Consider the following 21,905-nt stretch of genomic DNA (forward strand, 5'->3'; position numbering starts at 1 on the left):
CCTTGTTCTAAAGGAGCAGAAAACAATCTGAGGAATCTAGAGTATGATAGATATCTGACTGCTTAAACCTAGTAGAGCCTGTTAAAGGCCAGAACTGACTAATCAGACTGAATGATTCATCTTTCTACCCCTGTAAAGCTGCTCAAGCAAACAAATATTTTCTGCTGTAAAGGTCCATGCACTGAACAGTTCCTTAAAGGGGGTTTTCAAGCGTAAAGTGATCTTAGGCACCAGTAGGAGTTGAAACTTTAGGCATACTCTATTTATGCCAGGGTTTTCTTGGCCTAAATGAGTGTACCTAAATGCAAAACATGCCCATGATCCTCCCCCCCCCATAAATCACATCTACTTTCTGGTAAGCGATTTGAAGTAGATGCCTACCTCAAAGTGGTAGGCACAGACCAAGTTAGACACCTATTATGATACTACTATAGGCAGTCCCCGGGATAAGAACATCAGACTTGTAATTACGAACCAGGGTCTGCTTCTCCCTTCCTGTGCCAAACGCACCCCTTTTCATCCCTTCCTGTGTCAATGTGCCACTCTTCTTCCCTTCTGTATCCCAACATGCCTCTCATCGTCCTTCCCTCCCTCTGTGCTGTGTCCCAAATTCATGCCCCCCTCCCTCCCATGGGTGTTTACCTCAACTGGCCGGCTCCCTCCTCCCAACTGCACTTCTCTTCACTAAGCCGTAAGCAGAAGCTCCTGCACACTGCCCACAACTGATGTCAGAGAGAAGGCTTCCGGGTCAGCCGCAGGCCGCATGTAGGAACTGCGGCCATAGCTTTGTGAAGACAAGTGCGGCTGAGAGGAGGGAGCCGGCCAAATGATGTAAACACCCAAGGGAGGGAAGGAGGGAGGCACGAATTTGGAACACAGCACAGAGGGAGGGAAGGATGACAAGGGGCATGTCAGAACACAGAAGGGAGGAAAAGGGTCACATTGGGACAGGAAGGGAGAAGAAAGGAGGGAGGGAGCACAAACTTCAGACAAAGGAAGGAAGGAAGAAGGGAGCAAGAACTTGGGACACGGAATGGAGGAAGGAAGGGGAGAATGAACTTGAGACATAAAATGGAGAGAGTGAGGGAAAGATGCTGAGGTGGGGGAGGGAATAGAAAAGGAGAATTGCTGGGCATGGGTGTCTGAGTGAGAGGGAAAAAGAGAGATGGTACACATGGGAAAATGAAGAAGGAGGAGAATTGCTGGGCTTAGGGAAGGAGAAAGGAAAATATTGGACTTGGTGGTGGGAGAGGCGTGAGGAACAGATGCATGGGGAAGAGAGATAAGGGAGAAATGTTGGATGTGGTGATGAAGAGGGAACAGTGGGACGGATGAAGAACGAAAGTGTAAACCTCCTATCTTTTCTTTCTATTTAAACTACAGTACTTTATTTTGAGACTGTTTCTTTAATGTTTATAGACTGTTTACACTACAGGATCCGAGTTACAGTACATGCAAATTCAACTTAAGAATGGTTTAAAAAAAAAAAAAAAAAACCTTGTTCTTAACCTGAGGACTGCCTGTACTGCTATCGTAATGCCTTAGAATACTAATGCTGGAACCCACCTCAAACCCCATCATATAGCATGTTCTGTATCTGTAATTATAGTCGCAATTCTAATTGTCTGTGATGCACTATTTGATGTTGTAAGGAAGTTTGTGATCATGCTGTCATAACAGATGTGGTAATGTTTACGATGCATGAATAGATGTTGTAACGTAACTTAAAATTCACCTCGGAGGATTTTGCAGGATATAAGACCAACAATAACATACCATCTAATTGTGATTTAATTGCAATTTTCAATTAATGGCGCTGTGCCAATCTAGGGGCCTCATTTATAGAATCAGGGCCTTAATTTCCAAATCCAATCTATTTATTTATTCAATTTTCTATACTGTTCTTCCAGGAGAGCTCAGAACGGTTTACATTAATTTATTCAGGTACTCAAGCATTTTCCCCTGTCTGTCCCGGTGGGCTCACAATCTATCTAATGCACCTGGGCCAATGGGGGGATTAAGTGACCTGCCCAGGGTCACAGGGAGCAGCGTGGGTTGGAATCCACAACTCCAGGATGCCGAGGCTGTAACTTTAACCACTGTGCCACACTCTCTAGGGGCATCATTTATAGAATCAGGGCCTTAATTTCCAAATCCAGCATGATGGCATGTCTCAAGCTTGAGATTAGTGGGAGACAAGCACAGCAGTGGAGAGGCCAACCCTCCACAAAGAACACAGTGGGGGGTGTCAAAATTCAAAGCGATTTAAATGGCCAGGAGAATCCATATGAATTGCTTGCGCAGGGATATCCAGGGATATTTAACAGCACTTAACCAGAGTGTCACCGATATCCCCTCTAACTACCTATGCCAAAAAAACACCTAGTTTGTGAGTGGTCTGGAGGCAGAGTTAGGGTGAAGTGGACACTTAAGCTGGTTAACGGCGATTTTCAGTCCACTAACCTGCTAAGTAAAGGGTAAAAGGGATGGGACTTGATAAACCACTTTTTCAGTGTGGTTACAATCAAAGCGGTTTACATATCTTAGACCAGTACATATTTTGTACCTGGGGCAAATGAAGTGTTAAGTGACTTGCCCAGAGTCAACAGGGAGCTACAGTGGGAATTGAACTCATAACCTCAGGGTGCTGAGGCAGCTAAGCTTCTCTAACCACTAGGCCACTCCTCCACAAGCCACCAAATTGCATCAAGTTAGGACAGCAAAACAGCACTTATTCTGTACATCTACCTTTCACAAATATGTGCGGTCGGGGTGGGATGTCATTCCCAGTGACACAGAAAATGTCAACTACTTATCCCATCCCAAGTCTTTGTATGGCATTAGCAAATGAAAGTGAGCAGTAAAAATCAAGATATGGTGAACTGGATTCAGGAAATGGCACTCAAATTTGGGTACTGGAAAAAAATCTGGCCCCCCAGCACTATTCTATAGAGGGTGCTGATGATTTCTGTGCCCAAATTTGGATACCAGGACTTATATCTGCTGAAATCAGGTGTACCATTGTATAGCGCTTAATGAGATTGGCACCAATTGAGATTTGTGTGCACATTAGCATTGATAATTAACACCCAATTATTTCTGTTAAATTGGCTTGTTACTCAAAGTTGTGCACGCATCTCAGGATCGTGCCCAAATTTCAGCATCCAAATTTGATCACCATATAGAGAATCCAGGGGGGAGGTTTGTGTTTTATCAGTCGCTGATAATATAGCACTTTATTTGCAAAGAGGGTACACTCTTTCAGAAACAGCGCACTCTTTGCAATATAGTGTGCACATGTGTGAACCATGGTGCATGCATGAACCGTCATGTACGCACACAGTATTTGCATAGAGATGCCCGAAAAAGATCTTACTCGCACTACCTACTATGCCTCTGGAACAAACTACCTACCTGCATAAGATCATTAGAAGGTCTACTGAACTTCAGGAAGGCAATAAAAACTCACCTCTTCCCCTGACCCTCTATGAGAGTGCGCCAACCCAAATTTCCCAGACCTTCTGACAAAGGGCCAGACTCTCCACTGTCTCAAATGCTTATGTGCTTCATCCTATATCTGACCATGCCATGTTTTGTCATCCAATGTTCTACCACACTTTCCCATGTTCACCATCCTTGTCCTACTATACTTTAATATACACCATCTTTACCATACTTAGCCCTGCTACGATCTCTCATATCATGTTTGCTGCACATTTGCCATTCCATGTCTTCCATGCAGTTTCATCATGCATGCTTGCCTAACTGTTTCTGCTAGTCAAGTTATACTATGTTAGCCGTACTTTGTAATACTATGTTTACCGTACTATATGTTTTGCTCTATCCCTCGCCATACCACATCATGCCATGCTCATCATACCACGTTCACCATACCACGTTCAGTCATATTATATTTTTACCATGCTTTGTAAACTTTGTTTTGCCATCTTTGTCAGACTTCCCCAGGTACATTAGTTAGATTGTGAGTCCGCCAGGACAGACAAGGAAAAATGCTCGAGGACCTGAATAAATTAATGTAAACCATTCTGAGCTCCCGTGGGAGAACAATATAGAAAAATAAATAAATTGTGCACTCTTAATGACATTGCTCCCAAAATGAAAATGAAGTCTAACTAAACCAAACCAAAATGAACAATGCTGTACATGACATGGGAAAATGTTTTAGGTTGATCATCCCTAATGCGTGGTAACACTCTTTTCTGCAAGTACAACAGTTTTTACAGGCAGAAAAAACTTTATAAAATTAGTTCCTACAATTCATACAATCATATTTCAACTATATATGGGTATAAAAAGTTTTACAAATGCTAGGGATCTGCACAAGGCAAAGATCTAGAGTTTATTTCCAACTAGTCTGGGCTTTTTCTCCTGGATTTGCAGACTTGTTTCTGATTCATTTCATACAATCAATTTAATAAATAAAACAAATCATTTTTATGAAATAGGATGCTGCAGCTAATTTTATTTTTAAAGCACATAAGAACTTTTTATGATGCACTAATCCACTTAGCGTATGCTTATTTGTCAGCGTGTTAGCATAAGACAGTGGTCTCAAACCCAAACCGTTTGCAGGGCCACATTTTGGATTTGTAGGTACTTGGAGGGCCGCAGAAAAAAATAGTTAATGTCTTATTAAAGAAATGACAACTTTGCATGAGGTAAAACTCTTTATAGTTTATAAATCTTTCCTTTTGGCTAAGACTTAATAATAATATTGTAATTTATAGCTAAAGAGACATATGATCAAGAAACTATTTTATTCTACTTTTGTGATTATGATAAACATACTGAGGGCCTCAAAATAGTACCTGGTGGGCCGCATGTGGCCCTCGGGCCACGAGTTTGAAACCACTGGCATAAGACATGCTAATAAACACACATTCCTGACAAATACAGTGTCCAGAAAAAATGGGACCCCGACATTTTTCCAAACAACCCAAAAATATCCTACCGCAGCAGACAATTCTGCCTGAAATTCAAGACATTTCTGAATACATTTTTTCAATATGATGGAGCGGCAGTGTATCAAGCTCGTAAAACAGTTGAGCTCTTAATGAAGCCCCAGAATTCATTGAGCCAACAGCTCAGTGGCATCAAAGACTCTGTGAATGTGCCAAGGCTGAAGGAGGATGCTTCGAGCACAAGTTATGAATTAACTAAGAAAAACTCTATTACGCTAATGTATTTTTAAAGGTCATATTAAAAGTTTAAACAATTGCAAACTATTTTGAAACTATGAAAGGGGTCCTGTTTTTCCAAACTCCGTATATAGTATTGGGCGGGTGTTATCAACGTGGGCTACCACTGTGATGGGTTATATATTAACACAGAGTCCTGCACAAAGAAAGAAGCAACTAGCAGGGAAGAAATACAGTGGAACCTCGGTTTGCGAGTAACCCGGTTTGCGAGTGTTTTGCAAGACGAGCAAAACACTCAACAAACTTTCGTCTCGCAAAACGAGTGTTGATTCGCTACACGAGCTCTCACTATGGTGGCCCAGGGGTGGGTACTTGCCTGTGGGTGCTGCAGCCCTTGTAGCGTGGTGGCTTCCTTTCCCCGGGGTCCCCGTGCGGCTCTCCTCCCTCTTCGGCTGATGCCTCCGCCGTTCACCAGCGCCTCCCGGCTTGCGATTCAAACCGGCCATCCTCCAGATGCATGCGCAGGACCTCTGAACTCCGCCTTCAAGCCAGCGCTGCTCCAACAACACGGCATCGGCCAAAGAGGGAGGAGACCCCAGGGAAAGGAAGCCACCACACTACAGGGGCTGTAGCACCCACAGGCAGGTACCCACCCCTGGGCCACCATAGTAAACCTTGGTTGTGGAACGAATTGTTTCAGTTTACATTGTGGCCTATGGGGACATGTGGTTTGATATACGAGTACTTTGAATTACAAGCATGCTTCTGGAACAAATTATGCTCTTAAACCAAGGTACCACTGTACTCCACAAAATAGCACTTGGTCGCTCTTTATTGAAGGCTCTTGACACAGTATTCAAAGGCAAGGAAATAACACTCCAAATGAAGATCAGACTTGTCCAAGCACTCATTTTTGCAGTGGTCAATTATGGATGCAAAAACTGGACACTACAGAAACCAGACAGAAAGAATACTGAGCTTTGATGTTGGAGAAGGATTTTAGGCGTGCTGTGGACTGCCAGAAGAACTAACAAATCGATTCCTGAAAGAGATCAAACCAGCTATGTCACGCGAAGCCCAGATGGTGAAGTTATGACTGTCTTATTTTGGGCATACGATCGGAAGAGAAAACTCATTGCAGGAGGACATCATGTTTAGGAAATTGAAGGAACCAGGTGAAGAGGGTGACTTGCAATCAAATGGCTGGACACATTGAAAAAAACCATGGGGATGAAGCTTGAGGACCTTACCGGACTAGCAAAAACCAATTTCTTTTTAGATCTGTAATTCATCAAGTCACTAGGACTCGAACACAAGTCAATGGCACTTAACTTGCACAAAATGGGATCCTGTGATAAAAATAGCCCATCTTAATGATAGCCCACATTGATAATTCCCCTTTTAGGTTGTTTGTTGTTTTTTTTTTAGCACAGATCATATTGTATGCAATGAGCCTACCTTAACAGTAGCACACACTGATAATGACCCTCCTTAGACCAATAAATAGATAAAACAATTTTAATTAAAATGATAATAATAATAATAATATTAAAAGCTGCCCTTGAGAAGGCAATGTGTAGTACAGTGGAAAACTGCTATAAAAGGCAGAGTTTGATGTTAGAAGTGCTGAACCTGTTTCAAACAACACCACACAGGTGCCTAGACATTTACCTCACAAAGCAATGGCTTTAGCAGAGTCCAAATATAGGGCAGTGGTCATAATCACAAAAGTAAAATAAAACAGTTTCTTGATCCTATGGGGCTCATAATCAAAAAAAACAAACGTCTAAAATGTGGCCTAAATGGGTAGTTGGACGATCAAAAAGCCTGATCGTCAAAGCACCCATAATCAAAGCTGGTTTTAGACGTATCTAAAACCAGCTTAGACCTTTCCCCTGCCTCTAAAACGCATAGAGCGAAAAAAGGCATTTTTAGAGGAGGGGAAAGGGGCGGGAGGTGGGCCAACCTAGACCTAGGCTTACAGCAGGTATAACCAAAACTTTAGGCAGGTTGCCTAGTCGGCACTTATACGTTTTGACTTAGACCAAGTCAAAACAGGTATAAGAGCCAAAAAGGAGCCACTGAGCTGATCGCTGCAGCTCAACGGCCCCAGCAACCTGCCTACCCCCTACTGTAACGTTCGCTGCAGAAGAGATGGCTCATTTCTCCTGCCACAATGGTGATCGCCCACCCCTGTGGCACTTCGGGGTGAGCATCGCGGCAGGGCCGCTGTTCGGAGAAGAGTGGGCGATCACCATTGCGGCAGGAGAGATGAGCCATCTTTCCTGCAGTGAGCAGCCCTCCCCAGACAATTACGATCGGGCAGGAAGGAGCCCAAGTCCTCCTGCCCGGCGACACCATGAATCCCCGACAGCATCTGGGCAAGATGGAGCCCAAGCCCTCTTGCCTCGTCAGCCCCAAAAGTCCCCGACAGTTTCGGGGCAAGAGGGAGCCCAAGCCCTCTTGCCCCAGTGATCCCCAACCCCCCTCCCCCATTCCGCCGATTACGATATGGCCAGGAGGGAGCCTAAGCCCTCCTGGCCACGACCCCCCCCTACAAGATCAGGCAGTAGGTAACTCAACTCCTCCTGCCCAGGCAAGCCACTACCCTCCCCACTAAAATATGGGCAGGAGGGATCCCAGGCCCTCCTGCCCTCGACACACCCCCACCTGCTGACTCCTCGATCCCCCCCCCCTAATCCCCCTCCTACCTTTAAATCATTGGCCAGACGGATGGGTGCCAAGCCCGTCTGTCCGGCAGGCCAGTCATCCGTTCAATGGCTGGCCTTAGGGCTCGATTGGCCCAGGCGGCTCAAATCCCGCCCACAGGTGAACGGGGCCTTAGGCACATGGGCCCAACCCAGGGACGTTCGGGGCTGGCGGGGCAAGAGGGCTTCGGTTTCCTCTTGCCCCGATGCTGTTGGGGGTTCGGGGTGTCGCCGGGCAGGAGGGCTTGGGTCCTCCTGCCCCAATTGTTGAAGGGGGGTGTGTGTGTGGATTCTGTAACCGGTGTTGTTTTTGACAGACACCGGTTACAGAATCCAGCTTTTAGGCAAAGAACTGGCTCCTCCTTCACCTAAAAGCTCTTGTTTTGGGCGTTTGGGAGTTAGGCTTTTTTTAGGTTGATTATATGGTGTTAGTGTAGACGAAGTAGTGGTCTGGGCATTTAAACAGCTGAATGTAGAGGCAGGCCATTATCAAAAAAACTTCCATTTGGACGTTTTTTTGATAATGGACATTTTCCCTGCTTCTACTTTCAACATTAGATGTTTTTTTTGATTATGCCCCTCCACGTCTCTTTAGCTATAAATTACAATTTTATTATTAAGACTTAGCCAAAAGGAAAGATTTATAAACTATAAAGAGTTTTACCTCATGCAAAATTGTCATTTCTTTAATAAGACATTAACTATTTTTTCTGAGGCCCTCCAAGTACCTACAAATCCAAAATGTGGCCCTGCAAAGGGTTTGAGTTTGAGACCACTGATATAGGGTATAATGGTGCCCAGCTAATATAACACACGCACACTAAAAAAAAGTAATGGCACAATATTTGAGACAGGCACACTGGAAAGGATTTTAGAAAAAGGCCATCCCACACTTGCACTTTGCTGTACTGTTTCTAAAAATGTTCACACACACGTTTGCAGTGTCAGCTTTGCATAATATGTGTACTTGGGGTAGGGGTGGGCAAAAATGGAAATGGCTGTTTATTTTCAAAGCAGCTTTATATGGGCAGTCCCCAGGTTAAGAACGAGTTACGTTTTTAAAGCTGTTCTTAAGTCGGATTTGTATGTAACCTGTATATTTTTAAGATTCTTGCTGCTTACTTCTGCTTCCAGCTGACAAAAGGGCCAACTGTCCCTACTAGTGTACCCTCTAAAGTACAGCATGCACAAACACACACTGTTCTTAATGTGGCCGTGCATCATTCCTGAATCTGCTACAAGAGAAGTGTAGAAGTCTATGCCACTGGATATACTGCTCAGTGAAATCAAATGAAGCCACGACCGAGTTCTTAAGTATGAGTCGTACTTAAGTCGGGTGTCTTTAAGTCGGGGACTGCCTGTACCCAAGAAAAGTGACACCTACTAAAAGTTGACTTAAGAGCGCATTTGAACTGGGTCCAAAAGAAACTGCAGTTCCTGCTTCTCAGTCAGAGATGTGTCTCTGCAGTAGTTGTGCCAGATGCAAGACAACAGAGGGGGAGGAGGGAGGGAGGGAGATGAGAGAATAAAAGATGGGGAGGAAAGCTTCCAGATATCCACAGAGAGGTTCATAGTTCTATTGATACACAGTTAAGACAAGTTATTACTAAACAGGAGAAAGCTGCTTTTGGGCGTATGACTCAAACGATGCAACATGAAATGTACCTTGTTAAAACATTAAAAAGATGTCTAAAACCTTCAATTTTGATGGCTTATATGGGCGAGTGGTGGCATCAGCAATGTGTCTGACGGTTCATAGTCTAATGCGCGCAAGACAAAAGCGTGCGGACAATTGCGCGAAGACAAGTGAGCGCTCAATTGTCTTGCGCTCAAGACAAAAGCGTGCGGGACAATTGCGCAAAGACAAGTAAGTGCTCAATCGTCTTGCGCTCAAATGTGTTACGCTCAATTGTTGGTTGCACTCAAATGACTTGAGCTCAATTGTCGCGCTCAATTGTCGTTGCGCTCACTTGACTGCGTGCAATTGTCTTCGCGCTTTTGTCTTGCCACCGTGTATGACCACTGACAATCTAATCTAATCTAATCTAAATCTTGGGTTTATATACCGCATCATCTCCGCAGATGGAGCTCGACACGGTTTACATGGTTAGGGAAGGAACGGAACTCCAGTGGAATTATATAAGTATGAGAGAAGAGAGGTTGGTGTGAGAGTGCCAGGAGCGGGACGGGGTTACGTTCTGGAGAAGAGCCAGGTCTTCAGCTGCTTACGGAATGGTAGAAGGGGGCTCAAATTGCGGAGAGGGGAAGGGAGACTGTTCCAGAGCTGAGTGATTCTGAAAGGGAGGGAAGAGCCAAGTTTACCAACAAGGGAGATGCCTTTTAAGGAGGGGTAGGATAGTTTTAATTTTTGAGTGGATCTAGTGGAGGTTGGATTTGAGGAATTCCAGGATAGAGGGATAAAAGGAGAAAGGATACCGTGGAGGATCTTGAAGGTTAGGCAGGCACATTTAAAGTGGACCCTGGAAATAACGGGAAGCCAGTGGAGTTTGGATAGGAGCGGTGTGACATGGTCAAATTTACTTTTTGAGAAGATAAGTTTGGCCGCGGTGTTCTGGATTAGTTGGAGTCTGTGGAGGCTTTTCTTTGTTAAGCTTAGGTAAATGGAATTGCAATAATCCAATCTGGAGAGGATAATGGATTGTACGAGGACGGCAAAGGTAGAAAAGTGCCCCTCCTCTGTCCCAGTTACCCACCGAGACTCCATACTACCACAATGTGCAAAAGAGGACTGAAATTACGGTTCTGAAACACTAAAGAATTTCGGTTAGCATTCTGCTCACTAACAGCTGTCCAACTGCAGTCAGAAGATCACTGGAAGTGCTATAATTTTCTGACTCTGCTATTAAATGCTGTTGTCAGAACTAGTCCAAGCAAGAGTACAAAGCACCCCAAAGAGCTTTGATTTCATGGCAGCTCTACTAAAATGAAGATTGATTCACTTTGAGTCTAATGAATAGCAGATGAAGAAAACTTGTAAACTCCCCCACTAGTATATGCCTCACTGCCTTCCCATCATAGGACTATTGTGAGTTCACCTATTGTCCTTTCTTAGCTCAGTATTCATATCTACAGTCATGTGAAAAAATTAGGACACCCCATGAAATATTCAGTTCTTTCTTAAGAAATGTTCACATAGCAATGTCAAATCTTTGTTTTATTTATCTCTGGAAAAGAAAGTGATGCAACTGCAGGTAAACAACAAAAATTTTCCTTGATTTACTCAAGAAACAAAAGATATCCACACAAATGTGTATTCTAACTGAGGTATAAATTATGACACCCCCATATATCCTCCCACTTAAAGGGGCTCAAATCACACACAGGTGTATCACATCAGGTGCACATGATTAGAACATCGTTATTCAGCATTTTGAAGGAGGTTTGCCCTTCTTAAATCTCAGACATTTAATTTGGTGTGCTCATGACTGCTGTGGTGAGAGTGAACACCATGGTGAGATCAAAAGAGCTCTCTGAGGCCTTCAGAAAGAAGAGTGTAGCAGCTTATAAGTCTGGTAAGGGATTTAAAAAGATCTCGAAAGAATTTGACATTAGCCATTACACAGGCCGGAAAATAGTGTACAAGTAGAGGACTTTCCAAACAACTGCCAACATGCCCAGGTCTGGCCATCCAAGCAAGTTGACCCCCAGAACAGATTGTAAGATGCTAAAAGAAGTCTCCAAAAACCCTAAAATGTCATCACGGGACCTACAGCAGGCTCTTGCTACTGTTGATGTGAAAGTGCATGCCTCTATAATCAGAAAGAGACTGCACAAATTTAACTTGCATGGGAGGTGTGCAAGGAGGAAACCTTTGCTCTCTAAGAGAAACATCAAGGCCAGACTGAAGTTTGCCAGAGAGAATGTAGACAAACACCAGGACTTCTGGAATAGTGTTCTATGGACAGATGAGTCTAAAATTGAATTATTTGGACACCACAAAAGAGGACATTGGTGTACACCAAATACAGCATTCCAGGAAAAGAACCTCATACCAACTGTGAAGCATGGAGGTGGAAGTGTCATGGTTTGGGGATCCTTTGCTGCAGCTCACTATCTTAGAATCCACCATGAATTCTACCGTGTATCAGAGAGTGCTTGAGGAACATGCAAGACTATCTGTAAGAAAATTAAAGCTGAAGAGGAATTGGACCCTGCAACATGACATACCAGTAACATACAAGTAAATCCACCAAGTACTGGCTGAAAACTAAGAAATGGAAAGTCCTGGAGTGGCCGAGTCAAAACCCTTATCTTAATCCCATTAAGATGCTGTGGGATGATTTGAAACGGGTTGTACATGCAAGAAACCCCCTCAAACATCTCACAGCTGGAAGGATTCTACATTGAGGAGTGGGCCAAACTTTCCTCAAACCGATGTCAGAGACTGGTAGATGACTACAAGAAGTGCCTCACTGCAGTTATTTCAACCAAAGGGTGTAACACTAGCTATTAGGGTGTCGGGTGTCCTATTTATTCCTCAGTTAGAATACACATTTTTGTGGATATCTTTTTTTTCATGAGTAAATCAAGGAAATTTTTTGTTGTTTACCTGCAATTACATCACTTTCTTTTCCAGAGATAAATTAATAAAAAAAAAAAAAGATTTGGCATCGATATGTGAACATTTCTTAAGAAATAACTAAATATTTCATGGGGTGTTCAAATTTTTTAACATGCAATGGGCATGTACATGTTGATGCTTAGTTTACAGAATTCCCCTTTAAGAAGGCAATATCCAAAAGCAATCTCGCATGTAAAACAAGCAGAAATGGGGTTTTTTGAAAATTGTTCATGTTACATGCTAGCATGCCTAGAACCGGGATGGGGAAAAACAGCGTACTTTTCAACTTCCAAAAGTAAGCACCTAAGTTTTCATTTTACACACATGCACAAACAGCAGGTGTAATCTTTTCCCAAGTCAGGTTTTCAAAGGGAAATGTTTCCCTTTTGAAAACTGATGCAAAGTCCGCAGGTAAAAAGCATAAATGCTGCCAAGAGTTGAGAACTTTTAGCCCGATTCTGCTTCTTCTATTAATTTTACAACAATGCGGCTGATAAGGTGTCAGTCCCACATATATGCCTTTCACTACTGCCATATGTTTCCAAATCTCTGTATTCTAGATCAAGTAGTGTTTTAGGATTACAAAGCATTTATGTGGGATCCATTCATTTGTGTGACTTCCTGAAGACTTCTACACTTTTCATTTCAGGAGTGAGCTCCATTCAGAGGCATAATTTTGTTGTGACAGACCCTTCCACTGTAATCAGCAGAGGATTACAGTCTTTTATGTTGAAATATACACAGAAAAATATTAAATGGATGGAAGGAAAATGCATTGCACCAAGTGAAGTGCTAATAACTTTGGTCTTTGGATTGAGTGGTACAGCAACAGTATTTAAAATGTTATTTATACCTTATATTTGGACCCAGCAGCAATTATAGATTTAGAAAAACACACACACATTTATTTATACCCCCAGCTCCTGCCATCAGCTCTAGCGCCACAACCTCCACCCGCTTGTTACCAAGGAAATCCTTCACTCAGAAAGGCTCAAGCAAGTTGAAACCCAGAAACAGTCAATAAAGGACCACATGGCCTATCCCGTCACCCATCCATACAAACAGTCTACTCTCTACAATCCCTTCCTCTCCCTCCGATATCCTCTCTGCATGCCCCGTGCCTTCTTGAATTCAGATCTAGTCCACTGGGAGGTTCCATGCTTGTACACATTCACTACGTTTTCTGCAAAAAAAGGTTCCCTTAAATTATGCCCGAGTCTATCCATCTCCCTCTGTGTCTGTATATGGCCGTTTGAGGAAGGATGGGCTGGGGAGGGCTTCAATGGTTGGAAGGGTGTAGATAGGCTGGAGTAGGTTTTGACGGAGATTTCGGCAGTTGGAGCCCAAGCACAGTACCGGGTAGAGCTTTAGATTCTTGCTCAGAAATAGCTAAGAAGAAAAAATTAAAAAAAATTTTAATTGAATCGGGTTGGGCAGACTGGATGGATCATTCGGGTTTTTATCTGCCGTCATCTACTATGTTACTATCTACGATTAGTCCAGAACACTACAGTAGGATTACTTCATCACTGTTTTAATTTTGATCACATCACCCCGCTTCTAAAATCAGAACATATTCTCCCGGTGTCATGAGTTTAAAGAAGCGTGGGATGAACACAGAGGATTTAGAATCAGAAAATAATATTAAATATTGAACTAAGGCCAGTACTGGGCAGACTTGCACGGTCTGTCTCTGTATATGGCCGTTTGGTGGAGGATGGGCTGGGGAGGGCTTCAATGGCTGGGAGGGAGTAGATGGGCTGAAGTAAGTCTTAACAGAGATTTCGGCAGTTGGAACCCAAGCACAGTACCGGGTAAAGCTTTGGATTCTTGCCCAGAAATAGCTAAGAAGAAAAAATTTAAATTGAATCAGGTTGGGCAGACTGGATGGACCATTCGGGTCTTTATCTGCCGTCATCTACCAAGTTATCACATCCCTTTCAAACATAATATCTTTTCTCACCAGATTCTATCGAGTGGTCTTCCCTTGTTTTTACATAGGGGTCCTTTTATCAAGCTGTACTAGCGGGGTTAGCGCGTCGGACATTTCATCAAGCGTTGACCCTCGCGGCCGGCTAAAAAACTAACACCTGCTCAATGCAGGCATTAGCGGCTAGCGCGGCAGGCGGTTTAACACGTGGTATTACGCGCGTTAAACCCCTACCGCAGCTTGATAAAATGACCCCCATAGTCTTTTGGTTCTGTACTCGACACAAATAACCCAACGCTCTTCATAACAGCAGTCATTCGTCGTTCCTTCATTCCGGCAACTTTTTCTCAACTTCCATAGGAATTCCTCATTCTCCTGGAATTCTTTGCCTTTTTATCTTCATTCAGAAAAATCATTTGTGATCTTCAAGGCACAATTAAAGGCATACTACTTCTCCTTGCCCTTCAGCTCTTAATTTACTTCCATTGATGGGGCAGAACTAAGGGCTCCTTTTACAAAAGGTGCGCTAGCGTTTTTAGTGTGCGCTACCCGAAAAAACTACCGCCTGCTCACGAGGCAGCGGTAGCGGCTAGCACGCACGTCATTTTAGCGCGCGCTATTTTGCACGTTAAGGCCCTAACGGACCTTTGTAAAAGGAGCCCTAAATCTTCTATTTCCTACCCTACCAAATTGTTCATCCCTTTCCCCAACCTTTTTATTTGTAATCCGCCGATTCCCTCTTTCCTCATGTTTTCAATTGTATTTTACGTTTTGTTTTACTTTTTTGTTTCCTATTCTATTTAATTTTTTCTATTCGTTTATTTAAAATTTTATATTTTTTTTATTGTAAACCGCTTAGATTTACCTCCTGGTTTTATATTCGCGGAATATTAAATAAATTGAATTTGAACTTAATCACCCCTCATTTCAGAGCTTCCTTTCCATTGAAAGAGGCCCATTTCCTCCAGAGCAGTGGTCTCAAACTCACGGCCCAGGGGCCACATGCGGCCCGCCAGGTACTATTTTGAGGCCCTTGGTGTGTTTATCATAATCATAAAAGTAAAATAAAACAGTTTCTTGATCATATGTCTCTTTAGCTATAAATTACAATATTATTAAGACTTAGCCAAAAGGAAAGATTTATAAACTATAAAGACTTTTACCTCATGCAAGATTGTCATTTCTTTAATAAGACATTATTATTTTTTCTGAGGCCCTCCAAGTACCTACAAATCCAAAAGGTGGCCCTGCGAAGGGTTTGAGTTTGAGACAACTGGTCCAGAGTTATATGTATTCAGATCCAAAATAAACCCCTTGTTCCAATTATAGATTCTTGGGGCTACAGAACAAAGACCTCCTTTTACAAAGCTACAGTAGAGGTTTCTACCATGGACCGGCGAGGTAAATGCTCCGATGCTCATAAGAGTTCTATGAGAATCTGATCTAGGCACCTAATTTCAGGTGCTGTTTACAGAATCTGGGATTAGGTGTTCAAATGCCTGTTATAAAAAACTAGATTCTGAGAACCTAACATTTAGCATCCTTTACAGAATTGCCGCCAAAATGTTCCTGCACAAATATGTCTATTTCTTTAATGATTATACAGTCTTTCCCTGAAAATAAGACACTGTCATATTAATTTTAGACCCACAAAAGGCACTAGGTTTTATTTTCAGGGTAGATCTTCTTTTTTTCATGTACTGTACAATGATCATCTCTCCCTTCCTCTCCTCCACCCCAATTCTTCCTATTTCCTTTCTCTCCCCCACATGTGCAGCATCTTTCCTCCCCTCTCACCCATCCCCTTTCATAGTGTCTTTCTATCCCTCTCTCCCATCTCCCTGTGTAGCAGAACCTTTGCAGCTTGTATCCCTCCCTCTCTCCCATCCTTTGTGCAGCAGAACCTTTTCACTTTATATCCCTCCCTCCCCCCGCCAACCCTTCCATCTCTCCTGCCGACCGCGAGTCCGAAATACTGTACCTTGTAACAAACAGCAATGTCGCAGCAATGTAGACAGGCTGCTTCATGGCCTTCTCCTGCCTGAGCGCGTGTGCCATGTTGCTAATGACATCATCAGTGATGCGGCAGAGGAACACCCGGGCAGGAAAAAGCAGCGAAACAGACTGTCTACATTGCTGCGATGCTGCTGTTTGTTACAAGGTACAGTATTTCGGTCTCGCAATCGGCAGGAGAGATGGAAGGGTCAGCAAGGGGGTCGGCGGGGGGGGGGGGGAGTTGTGCAGGTAAGCGCTGCTCCTGGTGACTAGGGTTTATTTTCTGGGGTAGGGCTTATAATTGAGGCTGCTGTTCTAAACAGCACTAATATCAGTGGCCGCCGAATGCATGTCATTCATTTAGAGAACCATGCCCCCAGGAAAGATAGACAACAGAAAGGTAGGCCAGGGTGTTCAAGGCCAACATTTATGGCGCCTATCTTTGTCATGAATCACATCTACATAGACGTTTTATGGCTTCTAGCGTTAGCCAAGCCTATAGTGGCATTAGTTGCCTCTAGAGGTGCAATTCCTGTGCCTTTTCTTTAGGCGCCAGTAGGTGCTTTAAATTTAGCATTACTTGCCATTTCAAATGGTGTTTCCCAATTAACTTAGGCACTAGTAGGGTGCCTATCGGCGCCTGTTTAGGGACCGTGTATAGAATTCCCTCTAAGAGCCAGATTCTGTAAACAGTGCCTAAATCGGCAGCCAACTACAAAACCATGTGGCAATCCTGCTTAGGCACCATACAGCTAATGGTGCCTACCAGAAAACTTAGGCTAGGGTTTTACTGGCCTACATTGCAGACACCTAAGTTCTTTAGTGAATCTCGCCTAACGGCACCCAAATCCCGCTCCACCCCTAACCAAGGCTACTTAGGCATAAGGCACCGTTAGGCGTCCTGCTTTAGACGCGATTACAGAGCCTACACTGTAGACGCCTTGCAGTACCTACTTTTTTAAAATGATTTTCTAATCAGTTTTAAACGACGCGGTAAATTAGCGCACCAATTAAAGCAATTAAGTTATGGTGACATTTATAGAATATGGCCCTAAGGGCCCCTTTTACAAAGAAGGTAGCAAGTTCCAGCATAGCAAATGCGCCAGAGCCCATAAGAACTGAATGCGCCATGTCGCATTTGCCGCAAGGGGCTCGCTACCATAGCTTTGTAAAAGGAGCCCCCAGCCTGCATTAGGGCTTAAGCACATTTTAGTTAAAAAAAAAAATCACATATATATCTTCTCTTCCCCTAAATATCTTTAGTTTTATTTCAGACTTGAAAATAATCATGCATTATGTAACATTTTGTAATAACAAAATAATAATAATAATTTAAATGGAACAGAAGACATAAGATGTCATTATAGTTTCTACAGAGCCACCATATCAGATCAAAGTTAATATACCAGAGAGTACTGTAGATAAGAATACAAGCAACATACTCAGAAAACCATTAAAATGAAAAACAGGAGGGAGAAAAAAAAACCAAAACTCTGCACACTATTTCCTAGTCAGGGTTGTTACTTCAGCACAATAGTTTCCAGTGTTCCAAATTCCTAAGTCACACAGATGTCAAATACCTGGCGATATTAACACATGCGGCATTTGCTTCTTTGTTCAAAACAAACAGTTGGATCACATCAGGTTGGGGGAGGGAATAACTGACTCTATACCACAAGAGGTTTATTTCTTGCACACCTCTGAATTTTACAGAAGCCAAGTTCATTCTTTTGGTTCCTACTGCATCAGAGGTGACGGGACAAAAGCACACGAGACAAACGCACGCCGACATTTGAGAGCAGACAATTGAGCGCAAGATAATTAAAAGGCTCCGATGGGGGGTGTGGGGGTAACCCCGCCACTTTACTTAACACTGTTCGTGCTGCCGTGTTCGGGGTGTGGAGGGGTGTAACCCCCCACATTATATAGAAAACTTAACATTTTTTTTATATAATGTGGGGGGTTACAACCCCCCAAAACCACCCTCAATGGCAGCGCCAGCACTATTAAGTAAAGTGGGGGGTTCCCACACACACACCCCGTCAGAGCCCTTTAAAATAAGCTTTTAGAGCGGTGCGCTGAAGTCTTGCGCTCAATTGTCCACTTTCAAACGTCAGCGTGCGTCTGTCTCACACACTTCTGACTGTGAACCGCATCAGAGGACTTCTACTATTGAACCTTTGGGAAAGAAAGTATTCCCGTCACGAACATGACCAAAACTAAATCAGCCTACAAACATCTTGCACATCACTTAAACAGCCTTATACATGTAAAAGAATTCTCAGCACCTCTATGGCACTCTAACTTTGAGAGAATGCATTTTCTGTAAAATATAGGGCTTCTTTCACTAAGGCAAGCTAATAATTTTAGTGTGTGGTAAACGCTAACATGTCCATTATATTCTATGGACGCATTAGCATTTAGCGTGCGATAAAACGGCTAGCGCGCCTTAGTAAAAGAGGGGGATAAAGCGTTCCGGAACCATGGCCAACGTTTATAAAAAGTGCATCAAGGATACAGTTATTATAAATTTGTTAAAGCTAAAGAAAGTATACAAATGTGGAGGTTTACACATACATAGTAACAATGTAGATGACGGCAGACAAAGACCCGAATGGTCTTTGTCCAGTCCAGTCTGCCCAACCTGATTTAATTTAAATTAAAATTTTTTTTTTTCTTCTTAGCTATTTCTGCAAGAATCCAAAGCTTTTGGCAGTTGGAACCCAAGCACAGTAACTGGTAGCAGTTACTGTGCTTGGGTTCCAACTGCCAAAATTTTTTAAATAATTTTTAAAAATTCCAAAAGCATAAACTCCAATTGTTTAAGGAGTAAAGAAAAATATTTAATTTGTAAACCTCCTAATTTTTTTTAGTTGCCTATGATTTTGAACCTGGGGGGGGGGGGTGTACCAATCTGTTGGTTTAATTTGCAACACCAATTTATGCTCAACACATTTATATCCGTTCATACCAAGAACCAGGTGGCAACACAAACTATTATTTAGACCTAGACCCAAACATATGTTATCCTTACTATAGCTCAGGGGTAGGGAACTCCGGTCCTCGAGAGCCGTATTCCAGTCGGGTTTTCAGGATTTCCTCAATGAATATGCATGAGATCTATTTGCATGCACTGCTTTCAATGCATATTCATTGGGGAAATCCTGAAAACCCGACTGGAATACGGCTCTCGAGGACCAGAGTTCCCTACCCCTGCTTTTACAGGGTTTCCAAAAGCAAACCAATATCCCTGGACTGCAAGCAAAATGCACGAAAACTCACCAAATTATCTAAAAATCAAACACTACCTACCCCCATGATCTTTCATTAAACTGTGTGGCTGTTTTAGTCACTCTTCCCTCTCTGCAGCTCCTCCACTGTCGGACTCGGAGGAAACTTCAAGCACTCAGGCCAGGGGTCTCAAAGTCCCTCCTTGAGGGCCGCAATCCAGTCGGGTTTTCAGGATTTCCTCAATGAATATGCATGAGGGACTTTGAGATCCCTGACTCAGGCCCCACGGTAGAGTTTAATCCAGTGGTTCCCAACCCTCTCCTGGAGGACCACCAGGCCAGTTGGGTTTTCAGGCTAGCCCTAATGAATATGCATGAGAGGGATAGGCATGCAAATCTGCTCCCTGCATATTCATTAGGGCTATCCTGAAAACCCAATTGGCCCGGTGGTCCTCCAGGAGAGGGTCGGGAACCACTGGCTTAAAATCCACATTTCTGCCCCGCTCCCGAGCGCAGTGCCAGGGCGTCTGCCGACGGCCATGGGCAGGGCTCCGAAGCCCAGGGACAGCTCGCAGCAGATGGCTAGTGCAGACTTGACTCCCCGTAACAAAAGAAGGTGGTGACGCCGCGCAACCGGTGGGTGAGAGAGGCTGGGGGGGGGGAGGGTGTTACATTAATCCCGGTCCCCCCCTTCTTCCCATCACCCCCACCCCCCAAACAACTTGCAAGCAGCCGAGTACGCCTAGGTAAGAGAGAGACGAGCCCCCAAAGCGCCATCGCAAGGCCAGAGCGAGGCGAGATCTCACCTGCTGGCTTTCTCCACAGCTTCGGTGCCCTTGTCGCTGGCAGAGGATGGCATCCGCCGGTCCCTTCGAAGCCGGGGCACGGGGGCGGCTTAAGCCTAGTTTTGATAACGTGGGGGAGGAAGGGAGGGCGAAAAGAATTAAGGGGGGAAAAAAAAATCAAGCCCAATCAAGTTAGCTTATGCTCTTCTAGGAAGTCCGCCTGCAACGTTTGCATTGCAACGCAGAAGGACGGGAGGGGGTGGAGCGGAGAAAGAAAGAGCTGATATTTTTTTCTGTGTGAGTGCGCTTTCGCCTTGTAAAAAGTTTAGACTACTTCGGTGAAAAGTCAAGTCCTCCCCCCAAATAAAAAATGGGAAGCTCCGAACCAGTTTACTGTCAGCCTAAAGGAGGGTAATTGGCAAAGGGGCTGGTGCACATCGCGGCTTTAAAGTGGTGGAAAGCTGCTCCCGGTGCGCGTGACATCACGGCCGAGGAATTCCCGGAATGCGCAGCTCCGACGTCGGCCCCTTTTTCTTGCTTTTGCCAAAGAGCTGAACTAACACACCCAGGGGAGGAGGAGGAGGAGGGATGAGGCTAGAGCTGAGCAGCGCTGCGCCTGAGCCACACACGTACCTTGCTAGAGGAAGTTCTCACTTCTTTTTATGATGGCATTTGGGTCTTCTGTTTTGGGGGTTTTTGTTAATCATTTTTAATTCCCTTTCTCCAGCTGTAAAGAGCCGGCTGTTCTGCCTTCGCTTTTGTTCTTCCTCTTTTTTTTCTGGGAGTTATATATATATATATATATATATTATTTTTTTTTTCTTTTACCGCCTCTTTTTATTTTTTCAGAAGGATGCAAGTTTTCTGAAGGGGGGAGGGGGTTGGGGAAAAGATCCCATTCTATCTGACTTACGCTGGTTTTTACAAAACTGCGGTAGAGGTTTCTACCGCGGGCCGGCGAGGTAAATGTTCCCACACGCTCACTGTGAACTTGGGAGCATTTACCTCGCCGGCCCGCAGTAGAAATCTCAATCGTGGCTTTTTCAAAGGAGTCCTTTTTTTTTTTTTTTCTTGTTTAACTTTATCCCCTTTTCCAGCTGTTGTTGTGGGGTTTGTTTGGTTTTTTTTCGTTTCCCTCTATCATTTACGTTATACCTATTCTATATCAATGCTCCACTGACACATTTGTGCACCAATATGCCACATCCATGCATCACCCACTTGGCTAAAAGCTCAACTCACATACTACAGTCATGATTAGGGTGTTTGTATAAACAAGATACTAATTTTTACACACTGAATACCCATGTAAATAATTAGAATGCTCAAAAAAATACTAGTTGGGAAACACTAGTTAAATAACATCCAAGAGGTCAATTTTCAAAAAGGATTACCCAATATAGTGAGTATACCTCGTTAACAAACTACTAAGAAGTGCTCAGAACCTTGTTGGGAGAGAAACCACACCTGGGGTCAAGCCCCTAAATGTGTCCCTCTTAGCCAATCACCTCATTTG

General features: G+C 43.7%; 1 protein-coding gene across 3 annotated transcripts in view; it reads right to left on the reverse strand.

Moving 5' to 3' along the window:
* Positions 1-20,933, reverse strand: part of PTPN14 (protein tyrosine phosphatase non-receptor type 14) — a 293,466-nt gene extending 272,533 nt beyond the window's left edge. The window contains exon 1 of one of the 3 annotated variants that reach the window (XM_033935552.1): positions 20,411-20,922. The gene's annotated coding sequence lies outside the window, so the exon portion shown is untranslated. Of the gene's footprint in view, positions 1-19,686; positions 19,809-20,410 lie in introns of those variants that run through there. The other 2 variants (XM_033935553.1, XM_033935554.1) reach the window with 2 other exon arrangements.
* Between the last annotated feature and the right edge of the window lie 972 nt (positions 20,934-21,905).

Source organism: Geotrypetes seraphini, chromosome 3, assembly GCF_902459505.1.
Source record: "Geotrypetes seraphini chromosome 3, aGeoSer1.1, whole genome shotgun sequence".
Taxonomy (NCBI): domain Eukaryota; kingdom Metazoa; phylum Chordata; class Amphibia; order Gymnophiona; family Dermophiidae; genus Geotrypetes; species Geotrypetes seraphini.